This window comes from Equus caballus, chromosome 2 (genome assembly GCF_041296265.1).
Source record: "Equus caballus isolate H_3958 breed thoroughbred chromosome 2, TB-T2T, whole genome shotgun sequence".
In the NCBI taxonomy this organism is placed as follows: Eukaryota; Metazoa; Chordata; class Mammalia; order Perissodactyla; family Equidae; genus Equus; species Equus caballus.
In genome coordinates this window covers 70,578,357-70,600,728 of record NC_091685.1, presented here as the reverse complement: position 1 = coordinate 70,600,728, position 22,372 = coordinate 70,578,357, and the positions used below count along the sequence as shown (strand labels likewise).

Sequence of the window (22,372 nt, the reverse complement as noted above, 5' to 3'; positions counted from 1 at the left end):
CCTTACATATCAGAGCAATGTTTCAGACAAATGGATACAGATCTAATTTTCGTGATATACGAACAGTAAAATGTTTCCAGGGCAAGTGAAATCAAACATTCCCTATCAATATGTGGTATAAATTTCCATGTCTAAGCAGTACTAAGGAATCCAGGGAAGTTTGGTTTCTCCACAGTATGGGTACCTGAATTCAGTGGGCTTACCCAGAGAGAAACTCGATCTAGTGCCAACTCAAAAACAAACAACACTTTTAATTTTCTACAACCTAAAGGAGTAATCAGATATTTTGTGGCTATATTTCCATAAAATCAAAATAACACTAGTTTAGAAGACATATCAACTAGATTCATTTTTTAAAACTCAAAATGTAGTGTTTTTTTTCATATTCCATTTCTAGCTTCTAAAATGGATAAATGCCATTTTTGACCAATGAGCTTCTAAAAAGTAAAGTTTGATGATACCAGGCTTAATGAATAAGATGCTTTTGACTGCAAGTGACAGATTTCCTGTCCAAAGTGGCTTACGCAATAAAGTTTTTTTGCTAACACGTATAACAAAAATCTATTCTAGGTAGTTCTATGATTTGTGTGACAAGATGGCAACATCATCCAGAACCCAGATTCTTTGTAATTTCTGCTCTACCATCTCCAAGTTGTTGGATTTCTATCCGAAGACCTGTCAGTGTATGGTAGCAACATGTCTGCTTGAGATCTAATGCTCTCATTTTCATACCTGATAAAGAGAGCATCATCTTTCTCTGGGGCTTTCCAGCAGATGTCTTCTTTTGGCTGACTTAGTCACATATCTAGTAACTGGCAAAAGAGAATGAAATTGCAATTACTGATTTAGGCTAGTCCAAATTCATCACCTTGACCTGGGCACAGTGGGGTTCTGTAAACTAAGGAAAAATGAGGAAACAGCTTCAGAACAATAAGGTAAGCAATAGTGTCTGCCACACCAGTGTCAGTTAGGGTGTGAAGAAATAGGTATTCTCATCAACTGTTAGTCAGCAGAAATATAAGATCTCAGAAGACTATTTACCAATGTTCCTAAAATGTCATTACAAATAAAGTTAATTGTTGGTGGCTAGCAACAAATACAGAATAATAAAATCGTTTTCGGGGATACTATCAGATATTGAAATGAATAGACTGCTGACTTACATTTATACAGAATGTAGCCTGGATGAAGTGGCCTGAGGAAATAGAGTAGAGGGCTTTGAAAATCAGTGGATCAAAGACACATGCCTTCTGCCACATGAGTGTTGGTATGGGGTTGTCTTAGATTTGGCTTGGGAGTTTCACCTGGAAAGAGAAGGAGGCATCAGCTGAAAGAGGCAGAAGGTTTACAGGCAGATGGCCATGGTCAAATAGCAACTAGCTAGAGAAATGCTTGTGATTCAAGAGAAATGCAGGCAAGAAATGTCTAGCGATATGGAGGCCTTTGTAGAACAAAAACCACTCCTACCAGAGTCAATTTCAACATCTGCTAAGCTCAGAAAACATGGATGCTACTTTATGAGTGACAGTCAAGTAAAACCTTTGCAGCTCCTAAGTCTTCCACCTTCCTGTACTATACAGACCCTGTGGGGTTCATAAACCATACTTAAAAAGCCAGGAGAGAGGAAGCACAAGGTGAAAATATAAAAAGACAGAGGCTGACTACCCGCCTTCCCACTGTTAGCAACCAACCTGTAGCCAGCCCCAAGCAGGGGAAAAGAGAAGTTTTTGGTTGAAATAAAATAATACTAAAACTAAAGCTGAGGGACTGGAAGTTACTAGAAGAGTTTTCATTATCTGAGAGCGACCAGAAGATTCATGAGTTTTACACAAGATTCCAGGGAAAAGAGAGAAATAATTAGTTCCACAGATAATGTTTAGTAGGAGAGTGGAGAAAAATAAGTAAAGGGACCTAACCATTCACCTAGGAGTCTAGACAATTCTTTAGTCTCTCATTTAACATACATGTTATATTATATATGTGTGTATATATATATATATATAAGATACATTCATATGTACATACTTAGAACCGTATAAATAGGTTATGAGTTTTTTTCCTTCAATAATCATAAAAAACTGTTCAAATCTGTTGCTTTGAGGGAGTATGGAGTTGTTTTGCTTAATTTTGTAACTTATTTTTATATTATATTTGTATATTATACATATAAATTATGCATATGCATATACATTTTGTATATGTACGTAATTTATACATGTGTGTATGTGTATATGAGCATATTCGAGTGTATAATACAATTTTTTTAAGGGTTAAGAGGATGAGGTTTTTGTGGTCAATTTGGGGAATATTTTCTTATTTTACAATTCTGAATTAAAGAAAAAATTAACAAATAATGATTTTAAAAAATGAAGAAGAAGAAGGTGATCCATGTTCTTCTTGGTCATAGGGAGATTCAATGAAATTAAAAGGGAATTGGATAATTCTCCCTCACTCACAGAGTAAAAGTTGCATATATTTAGGATAAGTATATAAAATATCTATTGAATTTGTTAAAGATAAAGCTTAATTGCACATATCCTACATTGTTGAGGATCCAAAGAAATTATACATTTTTCCAACATCAGATGCTGAGGGTAAAGTAGAGACATATCACAATGTAAATATCAGATTATTGAGATTACTATATTTTAAAGATAGAAGTATCCTTTCCTCTGTATATATCAAAGAATTTGATTATTCAGTGCTTCAATAGATGACTAAAGAAAGACATATTAAGAGAATATGCTTCCATTGATGTGAAGAAAATAAGGCACATTAAAATAATAGAGGAAATATAACTTCTGTTCTTGGCATTTGTATCTTATCTGTTTGAAAAACAGAAGGATAATTTTATACATATTGTATAACATATGTGATTTTAGTTCCCCAAGCCAGATACATTGCCAATCTGTCTGCAAACACATTTTTTAATCCTGAAAAAGAAATGTGTTAAAGATTTTAAATTACACATAAATGGATATGAAAAAGCAAAAGGTATTTCTGGCAATTTGTTTTTCTTTAATTCAAAATATTAAATAAATAAATAGGTATCCAATAGAATTGTTCTGTAAATTTTCTGGTTACATATTATGTCAATAGTCTGCCCATTAATACTTGTGCCATGCTGACATCATATATAGCATTTATATTTTTTATTTTTGCTTTATTTTTTTGTATGAATCTCACAAACATTATGTTGTGTTAAGGAACCAGATACAAAAGAGTGCCTGCTATTACTGCTTACCATTGATTGATATATACCATTACATTAGTTTCAGGTGTTGAAGGTAATGATTCCATATATGTGTGTATTGTGAAACGATCACCACGATAAGTCTAGTTAACATCCTTCACCACACGTAGTTACAAATTGTTTTTCTTCTGATAAGAACTTTTAAGATCTATTCTTAGCAACTTTCAAATATACAATACAGTATTATTAACCATAGTTACCATGCTGTATACTACATCTCCAGCATTTAGTTAAATAATACTTTACGTGCTGACTGGCCAGAGTCAGTCATTGGTCAGAGGAAAATTTATATCAAGAGAAATTAAGTTCTTGCCCCAAAGTCTCACAGTCAATTAACGGCATAGCAACTACCCTCAAACAGATTTCTTTCTCCCATTAGAGCTGCTTTAAAAGAAAAAAATATATATATATATGCATATGACAATGTTTATTCATTCATCAGGGTTTTTTACATCCCAGCATCCTAGTTTTTTCTTTTTTCTTTATTGAAGTTTAATACGCACAGAGAAATCATAAATGTACATGTCAAAACATTTTCACAAAGTGAATACATTTGTTAACCAGGAACTACGTCAAGAAATTAAATATTACTAACAACTGAGAAGACCCTTGTTTTTGTTCCCCAATCACCAAAACCTACAGTAAATCACTGACCTGAGTGCTAACAACATAGATTATTTTTTCTTTGTTTTGAACTCCATATAAACGGTGTAATTTAGCAGGCACTCTTTTGTATCTGGTTCCTTAACACAACATAATGTTTGTGAGATTCATACATATGATGGTGTGTAGTTATAGATAATTTATTTTAATTGTTATACAGCATTTTATTTTATGAAAATATCACAATTTATTTATCGACTCTACTCTTGACAGGCATTGGAATTGATTCTAGTGTTCAATTGTTAAATTAGGGCTGAACAATCTTGTGTGTGTTCCTTTTGTTATAATACACTTACACACATATTTATATATATTAGCTTAATTCTTTCTTTCCTCTCTCTCTCACACACACTCCTCTTTCTCTCTCTTTCGCTCTGTCTACTTTAAGTTTTCTGTGGCAAATCTAAGGTAGCCTTACTGTAGGGCTAGCTTAGCCTTGCTAGAGTTTAACTATTCTGATGCCTCTATTGAGTAATCTGTCAGATTTTTGGCTATTGGGTATTTGAATGATTTCATCCCTGTGTGAACTCCTGGAATTGTTTGGTTTAGACAGCTCCAGGTATTTTTCACTCTCTCACAGTTATTCTTTGCTGGATCTCACACAGTTTATCCCACACATGACAGAAATCTCAAAGGTGTATTTATGCATAGTTTCGGATTTCATTTTCTGTTACTCTCTTTTCTCTAGTACATTCCTGTAGGTGGACTAGCTGACGTGTCCTGCCTTAACCCTGTGTCCTTCTGGCACCTTCTGGGCAGGACGCCAACCTTCTTCTCAAAGAACATTCTGAGAGAACACAGAGCCCTTCTACATGAGCAATGCTGGCCATGCAAGGACAAGCACGTAGCCTTTGTTCCCTGAGTGTATAAGCAACCCCCTCCTTGTTCACGCCAGGGGCACAGGTGCACAACTCCCTCCAGCCGGCGCCACTGGCCATTCCTCCTGAGTAAGACCCAAAAACCTTTGTCTCATTCGCCATCTCTGGGGCTTTTCTTCAAGCTGCCTGCAACCTATCCCGCACTGCTCATGCAACTAATGAGGTCAAACAATTCCCAAACACTGATCTCTGTATCCCCAACTCAGTGAAATTACCAGGCTCTACTTAGCTTCCCTTTCACTTTACTTCAGTCCAGAAATTGCCTTCCAGCAGAGAACCAGGGTGATCATCGGGTTTACCTTATTTGTTTCTCTTTTCTCGGGGTCACGGTATTCTGTTGCACTTTGCCCAATGTCTGAAATAGTTATTTCATGTACTTTGCCAATTTTTCTAGTTGTTAATCGTGAGGGAGGGAATCAGATCCCAGAACACTTCCTCATTCATGGATGAACATGGAAGCATCCTTAAAATTTTTTGTGTGGATGATATGATGTAGGGTTAAAGATTCATTTTTTTTCCATATGGATGCGCAAATTATCCAGTAGCATTTATTAAAAGTTACCATCCATCCTCACTGTACCACCAATGTGAACTTTGTTGTAAATGAAATCATTGTGTATATGAAGGTCTGTTTCTGCCATTTCTCTTCTTTCTCTGAACTATTTATAATTCCTTAATACATATTTAGATTTTCTGTTCCTTTTTGACAATTTTAATAAATTGCTTGTTTCAAGAAATTTGTCCATTGTATGTAGTATTCAAAATTATTGGCATTAATTTGTCTGTGATATCATCCCTTAGGTTTATAATTTCTATAATATTTTTATAGAATGTGGTGATGTCACTTTTTTCATTTCAGATATTGGTAATTTATGCCTTTTCTATTCTATTCATAATCAAATCTTGCTAGAGATCTCTCAATAAGCATTCAACTTTATAAAGAATCAAAGTTTGGCTTTGTTAATTTTTTATTGTAAATGTTTTTCTCCATTAATTTCTGCAGTTGATTATTTCTTTCATTTTCTTTTTTTCTCACTTTACATTGTTCCATCTTTATTTTTCTGATGTAGTCATTTAGATCACTGATTTCCAGACTTTCTTCATTCAAATGTAAGATTTAATGTTGTTATCTTTTCTTTAAATATATTTTAGCAGCATCTTACAAGCATTAAAATACCTTACCATTAAGCTAAAACTATACTTTTTCATTTACATTGTGATTTCTTTTGATCAATGTGTTCACTAAAATTCTTCTGCTTGATTTCTGAAAATTTAAAGATTTTCTAATTACCTTTTCATTGATTTCTAACTAAATTCCATCTCTAAGAACGTAGTCTAATGAATTCAGTTATTTAAAATTTGTCAAGGTTTAGATTATTGGCTCAGAATATGGGTATTGTAAATAGTCTGCATTCAGTTAAATTAGAATTTTATATAAAAATTGTATTTTATACAGTATTTTATCCATATGTGTTATGTTTGTTTGCACATGCATGAGTATCTCAGCAAAGTCAAGTGTTTTGGTAAGAGTGTGGTTGACATTTTCTATACTTTTGGTGGTTTGTCTGCTGTTTCTAGTATTTTTTGAAAGATATGAGTTAAAATCTTTCACTTTGCCTAGAGAGTTAGCTGTCTCTCCTTTTAGGTCTGGCAATATTTGCTTTCTACACACTATAGCTAAGTTAGTATGTACATATAAATTAAAACCACAGTATTGTCCTAGTGAATAGAAATCTTATTGTTATACAGTGTCTCTATTTCTTGCAATTCTTCTTGCTTTAAAGTTTACTTTCTCTAATATTAGCATATCTCTGATATTAACAAGTTTACCTTCTCTAATATGAGAATAGTTGCCTGGCACATATTGGCATGACTATCTTTCTTTATCCCATTATATTTTCCTAACATTTTATTACACAAAATTTTAAACATACAAAAAACTTAAAAGAATTATCCAGTAAAAACTTATATGCCCATCACCCAGATTCTACAATTAACATTCTGCTCTATTTGCTTTATCACATATATATTCATGTATCTATTCTTTCCTCTTTAGTACTCTTATTTTTGATGTATTTGAAAGAAAGTTGCAGATGTCTATACACTTTACTGAACAACAAATACACGTACTTGTCTATAGGCAGAGATTAATACTCATTCATATTTTTAACATTTAAATACTGTGAACTACACAAATATTAAGTGTACTACTTAATGAGTTATGTCAAATGAGTATGTTTGTGTGGCCCAGTAGCAATTACATTAGGTAATTGGAATTACAGAGGACAATGATGTTACAGCCAGGATGTCACGTGGATTTCCCATAAATTGGTTGTTTTTCTCAAACAAAAGATCTCATCCCGTTCTGTCACTAAGTTTCAGGAACAACTTTCTACTTTCAGACTTTCAGCCTTTTGGGTGGTAAAATTGTCCTACTCTTACATATCCTGAGATATTACACTGATCCTTATGTTTTCTTTACATTTGGGCGATGTCTATGTTCTACATAGGTATAGTCCTTTTATTAAACTTTGTATAAACTATCTTCACTTGAGTGTACCATATTTTATCTGCTGATACTTAAAGTTCCAGTAATTGGTATCAGTTGTAGAATCAAACAGAATATACTTAAAATGAAATTTTAGATGTATCATTTAATTTTTGATAAAAAACACCAAAACTTAGCAGTTTGAAGAAACTATTTATTTAACTCAAGAATCTGTGGATCGGTAATTTGGGCTTGGCTCAGTTGAGCATCTCTTCTATTAGTTTTGGCTGTGCTCACTCACGAATCTTCAATACACTGCTGGTCAGCTATGTGACTCTATTTCTGTGTGGTTGCCTATCAGATGGGGTGAAGAGGGTAACTGAGCCACCTGCCTTTCATTACCCAGGAGATTAGCTCAGACTTATTCACATGAAAGGATGTATTATGGACTGCACGTTTGTGTACCCACCAAATTTGTATGTTGAAGCCATAACCCTCAATGCGATAGTATTAGGATGTGGGGCCTTTGGAAGGTAATTACGGGTAGAGTGGGTCACGAGAGTGAAGCCCTAATAATGGGATTAGTGGCTTTATAAGGAAATGAAGGGACCAGAGGACCTGTCTCAACCTCTTTTTCTATCTCAGTGTGTAAGGATATAATGAAAAGATAAGAGGAGGGCTGTCTTCAAATCAGGAAGTGGGCCCTCACCTAACACCAGATCTGTCAGCGTCTTATATTGGACTTCCTGGCCTCCAGAACAATGAGAAATAAATGTCTGTTGTTTGCACCATCCAGTGTGTGGTATTCTGTTACAGCACCTGAACTTAGGGTGGAAGTAGTTCTGAGAGCAGCAATAGGAAAAAATTCTCCCATGTCCAAATACTTTTTATGACTTAATCTGCATTATCTTTGCTATTATCCCATTGACCAAAGCAAGTGATATAACCAAGCACAGAGTCAGAAGGGGAGGGTGAGGACAGGCAACATGATCAAATTAGAGGCCATTATTTCAATTATCTATCCTATGCTGTTTGGATTGCTCATATAGCCAAAGAGCTCTGGAACACTCTCTCTCTTTTTTTTAGGTGAAATGGGATTTGAATAACCTGTAGCTTGCAGTGATACAACTCAAATTGATCAGTACAAAAATTAACCCAAATCTGTCTTATTTGCAAAAAACAAAGTGTTTCAAAAGTGTTTGTTGAAACTTTTAAACCATTTTTCTCCCATAATTCTGCAACATTTATAGAAGTATCACATTTGCAATCATCATATAGTTAAACAAAGAAAACTGAAAAATAACACCAAGGTTTAAGGGGAGAACATAACAATGCACTATTTTCATAAACAGAAAGATTAGTGGCAGTAAGAAAAGCAGAATTGGATTTAACAAAAAAACTGGAGGAGGTGCTAGCCCAAAACTACAATTTGCTTCAGGAGCTAGGCAGTGGGAATTTGTGTGTGTGTGTGTGTGCGTATGGGTGTTGGTGATCAGAATTATGTAGTTTCTTATATTATTTAACCCTAAGTCTATTTTATACTACATGGATATTTTTCATATGAAATTTTTAGAAGATGAGGCAACAATAAATTATCTCATGGGTATTAGAAACCCATGTCCATGAAATTATCTCTGTTGATGATTTTATACTTCAAAAATGTAATGCTAAGTATTTTTTAGTCAGTCTTTTCTTTTCCAAAAGATAAAAGGCAATTTCCATTATTTAAGGGCAGCATATAAACTTTATAGCTGAACTGCAAGACCAGCAATCTTTAATTATCCCTCGACTCTGGGAAATGTTCATTCTCATACAACACAGGATATAGGAAACTTCTTCATATGTCACTCTCATAATCCATCCAGATCCTTCTCCTTTTGCACTAAAACAGGAGACAGGCATTCTCATCACTCCAGTAGTTACTAGTTAAGGTGCTTGTCAGTGACAGTGTTTTTCATAGTCAATGACATGGCAGTTTTATACAGCTTGCAACAACAGCAGCTAAAATTTTTTAACAAGTTTCTGTGTACTGGGCATTTTTCTAAGTTATTTACATGTATTATTCATTTTTATCCCCATAATAATCCCATCACAAGGATATTTCTAACCATGAGAAACAGAAAATTATATAATTTGCCCAAAGGTTATGTGTATCTGTTCTTTAACTGTTGATCTAATCTGTCCATTTATTTCCAAGCCAGTGTTTATCCTCCCAGCCTTGGTCTGCCTATCATAGTCTGAAGGAGCATTGGAAATCTTTTTAAATTGAACAACAGATAGCTAACGATGGGTCCTATACAATAAACCCTCTTGTTTGTCTTATTCCAATTCCATGCTACGGTACCAACATATTTATCACACATTTGTCATTGAGCTCTTTTATCCCAAGTAAGTGTTACTAAGATATTTTAAGATTAGAGAAAGTAGCTTAAAATTTTCTAGATCAAACTCTGATAATGTAAGGGAGGTCGTTGTGTAGAGAAACATATCTTTCTTTAGTTCTAGAAGAATCCTTCTGCAGTCTTAATGTGTGTGATTTTATAATGACCTCATCTCAATAAAAATAATAATTTTTTACCTATATTTCTGAATTTACATTATGCTACGTTCCTCCTGGTCACTAAATATCACTTTTTCACACTTGCCAAGCTCTTTTCTGACTTAGGGATTTTTGCATGTGCTCCTTCTTTTTATGCTGAACTTCTGTTCCCCAGTTCATTGCAAGGCCAACTACTTCTAATTCTTTAAGACTCATCTTGACAACTATCTACTCAGAGAATGAAGACTGGAAAATCTATCTCAATGGACAGCAATAATTTGTTTCTTTTCAATTCTCTCCAACAAAAATGAGTATCACAGTATGAGTGCTTACTATCCGAAAATTTCATTTATTTAATTACCAGAAGGTTGACTGCAAGTTCAAAAATAATACAATATGAGCTTAATGACTGGAGGCAAATCCAGAATTCATGGGAGCTTGACGTTCAGTTAAATATCTAGCTTTACTGTTTAATTAAATAGAACTACTAAAAATAAAATAAATCTAAAAGTAAGTCCAATAAGTACTTGTTAATTCAGCACATCTTGTACATTAAAAGGATAATCATACATTTGTCATTGACCTGTGTTCCAGTGGTAGATCCTCTGTTATACAAGAGATATGTAAGTGTGAGAGTTAGATCAATAATGAGATGATAGAAACCAGATATTAATATATTTGGCCTCTTTGAGATAGTCTGCTAAGATGATCCTTATTTCCCTCACCAAATCAATGTAAATACGCCATAACATCTACCTCTGCTATTTCTCTCTAAAGTTTTTCCTAAAGAATGGGTTATAAATAGGCTTGAGAATCGTCACTAAGTAAAAGGAATAACTAACCCTTGGGCCCTGCTTAAATTTATCCTTGATAAGCCTCTTCTACTCAGTGATAAAGAAATCTGGGAATTACTGATATAGGCTAATTTATAGAGATAGTCAGATATAGAAATAATAATTAAAAAAGTTTGGCATCTGGTTATTTTCCATATCTCTTCAGTTCCTTTTGTTTTTAGAGATACTACATTTAGGCATAAGAAATCAATTTGTAAGAATAAAATTTGTTCTGAAAAAATTAACAATAACATTGAACAGACCTAATTAATTCAGCAATAAAAGAGAATATACTATTAACATACAAAGCAACAAAGTTGGATTTCACAGACATAATGTTCTATGAGGGAGATCAAACACAAACCAGGTAAAACTATATGAAACAATTTATATGAAGTCCTACAATGAGCAAACTATTTTATGGTGCTAGAAAACAGAGGTTACTTGGGGAGGACGATTGACTGAGAAGAGTCATGAGGTCGTTTTTTGAGCTGTCAAATGTTACATATCTTGATAGAAGTGTGGGTTATGAGATTGTTTGCATTTGTCAAAACTGATTAATGATCACTGCCTTACAATGTAGGTAAATCATGCCTCAAGAAAGAGATAACATATAAAATTTGGGTAAGCAGCATTCATGTTGTGTGGTTTGGTTTTGACCACCCTAGATGCAGGAAGTTAGCCTGTAGAATGGAGGTTTGCTGAGAAAGGGCTTCATCTGCACTGGTTCTTCATTAACTACAGTGGACATTGTTCATCTTTTATTTTCATTTGGCCGAGATTGTCCCCATTTATGTATATTTCCTTGATGGATTAATTTTACCTCTGTTCACTCTCAAAAGTGTCCCAGTGTGGAAGATAAATAATATCGTCACATTACAGTTAATTAGCCAGTTGGCCTGAGAGAAATAGTTGGCTTGGCATGGTCCTCAGCCAATTTAATGCAATTTGCATAACCATCTTGTTCTCATTTACTGACTCCTAATCCCTAGTACTCATTAGCAGAAAAGACCCCCGAGACATTCTTACACTTTTCCCTAGTCAACCCTCTATTTTCATCCTCTAATGTGCACTTTCAGACCTTTATTCAGTTTAAATGAACTACCTTGAAAATCTGAACTTGACAATAAAATAATTACAGGAGGCCGATCACGTTGTTAAAACTCAATCAATGAAAAACGCTACATCTTCCTCCCTGAACCAGCTTCTCCTATGATATCTAATATTGTACCTAGTTGACAGTGTGTTAGAGTAGCTTAACAAATGTAACAGGTTAAAAAAAATAGAAGTGTGTTTCTTGCCTGTTTCTTGTTTCTTGGTTCCTGGTTAATGGGGAAGAGCAGTCTTTTGATAGCAGTCTGTGCCACATGTGCTGATAATCTCTTTTTTTTCATTGTATAACTGACACATAACATTAGCTTAGTTTCAGTTGCACAACATAACTATTCAATATTTGTATATATTGCAAAATGGTCACCACAATAAGTCTAGTTAACATTTATCACATACATAGTTACACATTTTGTTTCTTGTGATGACAACTTTTAAGATCTACTCTCTTAGCAACTTTCAAATATGCAACACAGTATCGTTAGCTATAGTCACCATGCTGTATATTACATCCTTATGGCATTTATTTTATAACTGGAAGTTTGTGCCTTTAACAAACAAGCTCACAGATCATCTCTTTGTTGGTCTCCCTAATTCTCCTTTTTCCTCTAGTGTATTATTCATATCAAAGACAGAGTAGAATTCTAGTAAAACATATCACATCATGTTACTTTGCTGCTTAGTATTTTTCTTGGATTCCCTACTAGACTTATGATATACTCCAAATTCTGATTGACAGACTGTAAGACCCTGGATCAGTCCTGACCAACCCCTCACACATTATCCTCCAATGACCTGGCCTCTCTATGCCTTACACTAACATAGTTGGTTCTCAGTGTAAAGTTTTCTCCATCCATTAGTTATAATGTTTATAAGTGTTATAATTGTATTCCACAATGAATAACTAAAAATTCTATCAAAATGGCTTAAAGGAAAAAGTGGTTGGTTTCTCTTACACAACAAAAATTTAAGGGCAAGGTGTCTAGGAATGATCTAGAGGCTCAATCAGATCCTAAAAGATTCAGGATCCTTTTAACTCTGCATAACCACGTTTTGTGTCTCTCCTTTATTCTTATGAAAGAAAGATGGCTGCTCTACTTCAGGCATCACATCCATCTATAGACAGAATTGAGAGGAAGGACCCAAAGTCTTTTCCCTGTGAGCGTTTGTCCACATATTCTGGTAGGAAAACTCCACTCTCATATTTTCTCCTTCATCACATTGGCCATAAACATGTCACATTGACACATCTAGATGGAAGGAAGGTTGGACTTTGCAATAGTAGAAGAAGGAAGGAGAAGTGTTGTAAATAGTTTTTGGGTCGCCAATTCCCAGCAGCTTCCAAATCCCAGAACTTTACAACCTTATTTTATACTACCCATTCAGTTTTAGATTACATGTCACTTCTTCAGGAAGGCCTTCTGTGCTACATATTTTCCATGTGTCACTCTACATCATTCTTTACCTTGCTATGTCCCTAAGGGACTGATCTCTGTGGATTTCCTCAGTTGGATTGACTGCCCTTTGACTTCGATCAAGGAAAGAATTTGGAGAATGACAAAAGCCTGACCTTTGGTCATTCATCTCCTATCTCCCTCCCTGCCTATCTTCAGGTGTTCTCTTTCCTAATGTCCTTCATCTCCTCTCTGTCACTCATCTGGTACAAGTAACTTATCTGGGGTTCTCTGACTGCTTCCTCTACAACATCTTCAGACTTGGGGTGGTAATGGCTCCTTAGTTCTTAGCCTCAAGGATCTCACCAAATACTGTTAGTTTTTCTTATCCTTGTCCTCATCTTATTTTATAAACAGTCCCTCTACTAAACTTTGCTCAACTGCCTTATTTGAGTGGGCCATTTATTTCTTTCCAGCATCTTGGCTAGCATACTTTTTAAGCTACCCTATTTAAAGTAGGTCTCAAGTACCTTTCAGTCGCATCATCCTATTTTAATGACTTGCACAACACTTATTACTATCTGAAATGTTTTGACCACGTATGTACTGTTTACTTCCCTCTAGTAAAAAGTAGGCTCCTTGAAAGTTGGGATTGTGTCTGCTTTGCTCACTGTTTTATTTACAGTACCTAGAATGTGGACTGTCACATAATACTTGTTCAAGATTTGCTAAATGAATATTAAGTGCTAAATTTATATTTGTTGATTGAATGTTGTCTGGAGTGACTCCTTGTCCAACAACCCCAGCCCTTCCACACATTGAGCTCACCTTCAGGCCCCCTATAGTTTCACCAAGAACATCTCTATACACCAAAAGTATCTGCAGTTTAAACCTTTCCTGGACTTCCAAACTCCTGTTTATCAAAAAGTCTATGATGGCTTCTGATTTCTATTTGAATCCTCCTGTGAAGATTTCTGAACTACTTCCTTTGGTCTTTACTGCCATCAGATTAAATTATCTTTGGCCATGTAAACTATCACCAAGCAGTAAGTCTATTTCAGAATGAAAAGAAAAGCCGGGTCTGGCCCAGTGGTGCAGCAGTTAAGTGCTCACGTTCTGCTTTTCAGCGGCCTGGGGTTCGCCGGTTTGGATCCCGGGTGTGAACATGGCACCGCTTGGCAAAAGCCATGCTGTGGTAGGCATCCCATGTATAAAGTAGAGGAAGATGGGCAGGGATGTTAGCTCAGGGCCAGTCTTCCACAGCAAAAAGAGGAGGATTGGCAATAGTTAGCTCAGGGCTAATCTTCCTCAAATAAAAGAAAAGCCATGTATTAATGATGTGATTGCAGATGATAAATGACACATAGGACACCTGTACCTTTACTTGTTGGTTGTGGACAAACTGATGCATTTTTTTATTCTCAGACTGTCCATGCTAATACGGTTTAATATATGTCATAGTTCCAAATACCATGTCAAAAACTGCTTTCTTACATGTTCAAGAATGAATTAAACATTCTATCACACGTCTAGAAGTATTAACTGATTCATTTTCAGCTCAGGTCAGTTTGTTAATAACTATCTTTCATTGAAATGCTCTCATATCCAGAAATGAAGATTGCAGAGGGATTAAACTAAACTCTGAAGAGTGGACACTCAAACCACACACACAAAAAAGCTAATTTCAGAGTTTAGGATTGAGAGTGTGTCTATCTGTTGGAAAAGACATAAAATGTAATCTGACACGGTTATGACATATGGGATAATCACAACTTAGTTTAAGTCTGCCATATGAGGATTTATCTACCTGATCATATTGTTATTATTACATTTTATTACCTCATGTTTTGGGTGGAATGTTTTCCTTCTTATTAATAGTTAATAGTGTGAATATGGATGATATTTTAAGAGATATCAGCTTGAACTTAATGGAAAAAATAGGCAAGTAAGAAATGATATGTGAATGTATGTTTGGATTCATAAGGTGACAAACATTAAGGAGAGTGCTAAATAGCCCAAAGTTTATGGTAAAAACAATCAGGAGCTTCTGAGGTGAGACAACATAGAATGATAAAGGTAAAAGTGGTTTTTATAAAATATTTAAAGGGTTTGGCCCATCTGTGATCAGCAGCTTGACTGCTTGATACATCTTATTCTGTTTAACTTCTGTCTCCCCCACAACTGCACATTGCTTTTCAAGGGAGGAATCATCAGCTACACAAAGGTGAGCAGAGGATTAATTTGCTGTCCTGCTCACCTGCTGCTGATACTGGCCCTGATATCAGTTCCCCTACATTAAACCCAGAATATATGGGGTTAAAATCAAAGCATTCATCCCCTTTCCCTGCTTACTCCCTGGCTCCCTGGCATTAGAATCCCCATCCCCTGATGGAGGCAGACAACCAAGGCCAGCTACCTGTGGATTCTGTTATCTCCTTCTACTCCTTTCTACAAGCAGCCTCCCAAGGCTAAATGCAGGGTGGTGGGAAAGCTCCGACCAGCAGGGCTACAGGCTCCCCACTCCCTATAAGAAGCCACATTCCTCTCAACCTTTAAAACCCCTCGCCTCCCATCTTTTGGGGAGATAAGACAAATTTGAGGGTTCATTCTTCTCTCCCGGCTGATGTCACCTGAAATAAAAATCCTTTCCTTGCCATAAGCCTCGTGTTCCAGTTTTTATTTGGCCCCTCTTGTGTGGTGGGTAAAGAACATATGCATGCAGCTGGTAACACTGCTACAGTGCCACTTCGAGAGAGGTACTCTTTGACTCTTGTCCCACTGTAATCAAAATAGGAGATCAAAAATAAAACTGGAGAAAAGCATTCCAAAGGATATTGAAAAGGAAGAAATTAAAGCTAGAGTATGATGTTAGTAAATCCATTTTTCAATTGGGTGCCACCTCGGTGTATTTAAAACAAAATATATTAAATATTGAAGTAAATGGCTAGTGTCAAAATGATAGAACAATTCCACTCAATTTCAAATGAAATTTGAGTCTATTTTTTTAATTCTTTCTATGTTTCTTTAATAATTACTGTTTTCCTTTGTTTATCTGTCTTCTTTTCTGGTGCTATCAACCTATAAATTGGGCGTATATGGAATTCCATGCCTTACTGAGCTTTATACCACATAACTTCGTGGGAGGTCACTAGAAGTGCTATTGACCAATTAAAGGATGTTTTATATTTTTTGCAGGTGGAGCAGCTCATCATATCTCCCCCTCCTTTCTGATTCATTCCATCTCAAGACCATAGGATTTTCAAGTGTGTATATGGTGTGTTCCAAATAGATGGCATTTATCCAGCCAGCTGAATGTTGCTCATGGCACATATCACATTTCATGGTGTGTAAAGTTCAAAAGGGAGAAAGATATAATCCTTCTATGTGCAGGTACCACAACCTACCTTAACTTAAACCAATGAAGAGATGGAGATGAAAGGATAACAGAGTTTTGCAGTCACACTAAGCAGGTAAATGACTCCATGTAGAAGAGCCAATGAGCCACAGAGAAAGCACAGTAGGATATTTCTTCCCCAAGTTCTCGTACCATGAAAGTTCCTAATTTACAGAATAATGCATGAACTTGAAAACTGTAGGAAGACATTCCCTCCACATACTTTTTGAAAACAGTGTTTGGACATGTAGAAAATAGAAAATTACCATAATAGAAAAATATTCCAAAATTATAGGTTATTTAGAATACATAGTGTGCATGTATTATAAATGTTTTTTAAAGTAATTTTTAATTCAAAGTGACATATGATAAGTAAAAACAAATAAATAAAAATAGTCCATCACCAAAATATAATCCTTTTTCATATTTTGGTAAGTACACTTCTTGATCAGTCCCCTATCTATCTTTCTGGCCACTAGTTTATCTCGCAGGTGTGAGAGGGCTTTTCTGGAAGTATGTTTTGCTAAACTATGGGATTAGAGGTGGGACTAATCAGAGCTACTGAGTCATAGGTCCATCACATGTGACATAATATAACTGTATTTCCTCCTTTGCCAGGTCAGTTTTCCCCAATGTAACATAGCCATCTAATGATGTTGTATGATCTTTTTTTTTACTTAAAGATAAGAAAGCTCTCACAGAGTAACATAGGCGAGGAGGCCAGCTTGCTCATTCTCTTGTACCACAATACTAGGGGATTGCACAGCCCTCCGTCGTTGCCCTATTTCCAGCATTCAGTACTACAGTGCACCCATTTCACTCAGGTGATTGCGCAGAAAGAAGAATCTGAGCCCTTGAGTCCAGCACTTCAGGCAACAGCCAAATGCAAACGTAGACTTTCTCTATCTGGACATTGCATTACTCTCTGTGTGAGACATGAGTGAAGATTCTTGGGCCCCTTTCATCTTTTCAGCAGGGGGAGCTGGTTTTCAAGTTATCCATGAAGTCAGGATGCTCAATAAAAGAAGCAGATGACAGATGCAATATCTCCAGATACACTGAGATGAATGTCACCAGAATCAGGAGAATGTTCCTTTAGAATTTTACGAGATCTCTGATTTCTAATGGGTTTTAGAGGTAACCTACCTTTGAAACATGTAACTGAGCAGTGGTTTGAGAAACACAGTAGAGTAACAGCTAAGGATATGGACTCTGGAGTGAGACTGTCCGGGTGTGCTTCCCAGCTCCACCATTTATTGGCCACATAGCTTTTGGCAACTTACCTATCCTCTCTGTGCCCAGTCTCTCTTTACTGTAAATTGGATGTAATATTAAGTGTACCAAAGGGAGAAAATGGTCAAAAAAAGAAAGAAAAGTCTCACTCCACTGGATACTTTAACTTCTTTATTTTTGTATCTCTACCAGTAAATATAATCCTAGGCACACAGGGTTTTCTCAATAGCTATCTCTTACACGGATGGCTGAAGAAATGAAGAGAATCTGGTAAAGGAAGGGAAAAAAATCTATTAGATATATGTACATGGAGGTTACTAGTAATGCTAATAAGCATGTCAGTGTCCCAGGGAGACTAGAAACTAGAAAAAGGGTGTGAGAGAATAAAATCAAATTTGGAAAAATATTTTTAAATATGTTAAGTTAGGGAAGTAAATAGCATGGAAAATAGGGGTCAGGAGGATGTATTATGCTTTATAAAGGAAGAATTGAGTAGTTTTATATATTGAAAAATCTGTAGACTAGACCAAGACTAAAGATAGAGGAGACTGTGGGAAGTACAAAAGAGGAGATGGGATATATGGCTGCTATTTTGACACTGGAGTCTTACTACTCCTAGGGGGACAAATACATTCTACTGGGGCCGAGACAAGATGGCTTTAAGGGAATCAATTTCAGCCCCTCACCTTCTGCATGTATGTATTCCTACAGTTGATGCCTGATCAAATTTCCCCTGACTCCTTTCGTAATCGTTCTCCTCCTATTCACAGCAAGGCACATTGTTCCAGGGAATATACATCTCCAAACGAAAAGACAATTCTCAATATTGGTGGTAGTACCGAAAATAATTAAAGATAGTTATAACTGGGTAGTAAATTACTCTGCAATCAGAAGTTTTCCAATTCTTTACTTAAAAAATAATTGTAGTATTACCTAATACAATTGTAAGCTGATATATCATTAAAAATAAATGTCATAATATATCCCATAATGATTGTTACCATATCACTTGGACGGAGGTTCTCAGAATTTATATTTGTAACAGCATATAAAAAATAGTGATAGAACTGATGATGAAATGACTCATTCTAGCAAGTGAATTAATACATTTATTTTAAAGCTCCATTCTTCCAATTAAATGGTAAACTTACAATTAAAATTTTCAACTATAAATGTTTTCTTAATATTTAATTTTTAAATTGTCAGTTTGGTTAATTTACGATATTATGATAGCAATGACAATTCAAACCAGAGGAAAACACTTCACACCTAGAGACTTATGATAATGATACTTTAAAAAAAAATAACAAATTTTATGTCATGTATATGAGTATGTATTTATCGCCAGTTAATAAGATAATTTATGTTACTATAAGTAAACTTCTTTGGAAACAAACTAATGAAAATACAAGTTCATGATGGCAAAAGGGAAATTGTCAACTTTCTGTTTATACACTGGCTTGTTGATTGATTCATTTGTATTTTGTTAAATATGAGTAAAAGTCTAATGTAGCATATGTATTTTAAATTGTCAATACTTACACTACACTGGAAATTAAGACTACTTCAAGGATTTTAACACATGATAAAATATTTTTATTTAAACTTAATGTGTAACACTGTTTTTTAAATATTAAAATGTAAAATAAATTTTTAAATTTTTTTATCAGGTACACAAAGTAGTCTTTTCAAGACCACTGACATAAACCATTACCAAAGTGGTTGGCTATAAAAGGAAGATAAATTTTTTCCATGGGTTGAAATGGAGGAGGAAGAGTGAGCGCAAATGGAGTGATCGTGGATGATGAAGGAGGAAGCAACTTATAAAAGTTTTTGTGTTATGGCTTTAGTTTTCTCAATGAAATCAATAGCTGTGAGTGCTGGGACAACTTTTATTTTAATAAAATGTCATACTTTGGTTTAGATGGTGAGGGAAAACGGCAAGAGAAGTGACTAGTGTGGGGAAAATTTAGACTATTAGACACTTACGAGATTGTTAAGATTAGAACCGTGAACGAGCAATGACACCAATCTCTTTTATACAATGTGTCATTTTCCTAAGCAGTTCTTAGAAACTTGGGTAAAACCCACGTTACACTTAGCACACTGCCTGCTGCATAAGACATCCAGGATAGAATGGAAAGATGACGGAATGGCTTCAGATACAGGTGGGATTTCCTAGGAGTGTGTTTTGTGTGATAAAAGATAGATTTCAACCTGATTTCTGCCTCCAAAGACCTCATAAACAAAGTTTTAAATACTTGAATTGTAAGTATTGTACAGCAACATTGTAAAACTATTGTTGTTTCAGAATCCACAAAACAGAGACCCACAAAAGAGGGGCCATAGTGCAATGACATCTCTTTCCAATCAGTAAAATGAGGGAAATTGAACAAGGGAAAGAAAATCAACATTCTGAGCACCTACTACATGGCAAACACTAGGCAAAGTGTTTAATGTTCATTATCTCGTTTAGTTCACAAACTTATGAGATACGTACTATTACTGCTCCCCCATTTTGAAAATGAGGAAACTCAGGCTCACAAAGGTTTAGTAAATTACCCAGTGCCACATAGGTAGTATGAAACAGTACTGAGTCTCAGCCTAATCATCATAACAATCCTACGCAACTGCAAAAGAAAAAGAAAATCAGAATAAACTATTTATTATGTCAGGTGAGGTACAGCACTGTGGAATATCCAGACATACCTGAATTATGGAGGACTGACCTCATTAATGCTCTGTAATCTTGGGCTGCAGGGCAGGCAGCTGCTAAGTATTCACAGCTCAATTGATGATGGCATCTTTTAAGTTTTCCTCTAAGTGTTCAGAATTTAAAACTGCTACAGCAGAGTTCTGGAGAAAAAAGAATGCTTTTTCCTTGCTTGATTATGAGACGTGCATTGCATGATTTTAGTTGCTGTCAATTAAACATAAATGAAGCCGTGATTTCTAAATCTGTAAAATTACATTCTTAATTGGGATACTGGCTTACTTATTTAATTCTCATCTCTGACATACTTTAATTGATACATAACAAAATATATCAGTGGGACACAGGGAAGTGAGCTGTTAGTTAATTGTATATATGAAATTTCTTTCTCATTGAGTCTCTCTTGTAACAGACGTGATGACAAGCAGAGTACTTTATTAACTTCACAGATGTGTACAGAGTAAAATCAGTAATTAAAATGCTCATTCACAGAACTGACTATTTATATGCAGTTCTGGCTGTCAAACTTAACATTCATTAAATTGAGAACAATACTTAGGAGTATTACAGCAGGATTCACAACATGATTCAAAAATTATCATGAGATTAGTTGTCATATTTAGAGGTTTTTAGATAAAATTGGAGGAGGATGATCATTCTGCTGATATATTTTATACTTTAATCTTGTCTGAAGAGAAGTATTATTACATAACAATTCCTCCAATAGCACAAACATTTTGAAGGTTGATACAGAGTAAGTGTGATGTATTTTCTACAGTAATGATATTTAAACTTGTTTTATTATTCTTATGTACTTACATTGGTATCTTAAACCCAAAACAGAGACTAAAAAATTATTTTCCTGTGTGAAATCTACTGTTCTTGTAGTATGTTTATATACAGACATAAGAAAAAAATCTTCAAAAATTGGAGAAAAGTGAAAGATGTGTATTTACTGATCTAATTTTGAAAATTTGCCCTCCTGTTGGTATTGTGTTCATCTTTGTTTACTTCATCACTATTTTCTATCTAGCGGAAGCAACTATAGTTCAACTAATTATTCTAAGATTACTCAAAGAAGCATTTGTTAGTTTCTTCACAGTGAAATGTATGTAATTTGATATTCTAGTGTAAGTTACATGTTTAATTAATAGAATAACAAATAAACATTTTTAGAATATAACACAGATAGGTCCCTCTTTGCTTTAGGACAATCATCTGTAGCCTGATTAACCATAGGAATTCTAAATTCAAAAAGCCAGATTATATTGCTTGACTGTAAATGCTTAGATGTTGTCATGTATGTATTTTTTATACCTTCATTCTTGTTCAAGAGTTATATAGCCAGGAAGCTGCTGGTATAAAGCTGCCAGTTATTGATTGGATGATGCAATAAATGGGCTAAATGGGGTGAAACTCTACTTTCCCAATCATATTTTTAAGTAAAACAGTTTTTCAAAACAAACCTTACTGTACACATATGAGCAAAAAACCACACTAATGGTAAAGAATCTTGTATTTTCACTGATTAAAAGCTATTTATTAACTTTTGTAATGTGAAATGAAGAATTTGCTAATTGATGCACCGGTAAGATACAATTCCAGCTGAAAGTTTCTCCCAGAAGGTCTGAGAATTTCCTTTGATCATGTAATTACCTTGCAAATATTCCTCATGAGAAAGGCTAGAGAATTATTTCCTTCACCTTTATGTACTTTCCATATTGCAAAGCAATTTTTGTGTGTGTGCTTGAAGAATATCTCAAAAAGTCAGCACTAATTTCTTAAATAATTAGAAAGGTTAATTTTTTAAGATGACTGATGTTTCTTTCAATCCCTGTTGAATTTGCATAGCAAATTAATTTATTTTTGAGTAT

General features: G+C 35.0%; 2 long non-coding RNA genes across 2 annotated transcripts; one reads left to right on the top strand and one right to left on the bottom strand.

Moving 5' to 3' along the window:
• Positions 1-4,805: 4,805 nt before the first annotated feature.
• LOC138921766 (uncharacterized) lies at positions 4,806-21,593 on the top strand. Its single transcript, XR_011434653.1, has 3 exons — positions 4,806-4,863; positions 16,354-16,628; positions 19,456-21,593. It is a non-coding gene; the product is annotated as an uncharacterized lncRNA (long non-coding RNA).
• On the bottom strand, positions 17,952-20,582 carry LOC138921769 (uncharacterized). The gene is made up of 3 exons (XR_011434655.1): positions 20,495-20,582; positions 18,472-18,584; positions 17,952-18,052 (listed from the first exon to the last, which is right to left on the bottom strand). It is a non-coding gene; the product is annotated as an uncharacterized lncRNA (long non-coding RNA).
• Positions 21,594-22,372: the final 779 nt, after the last annotated feature.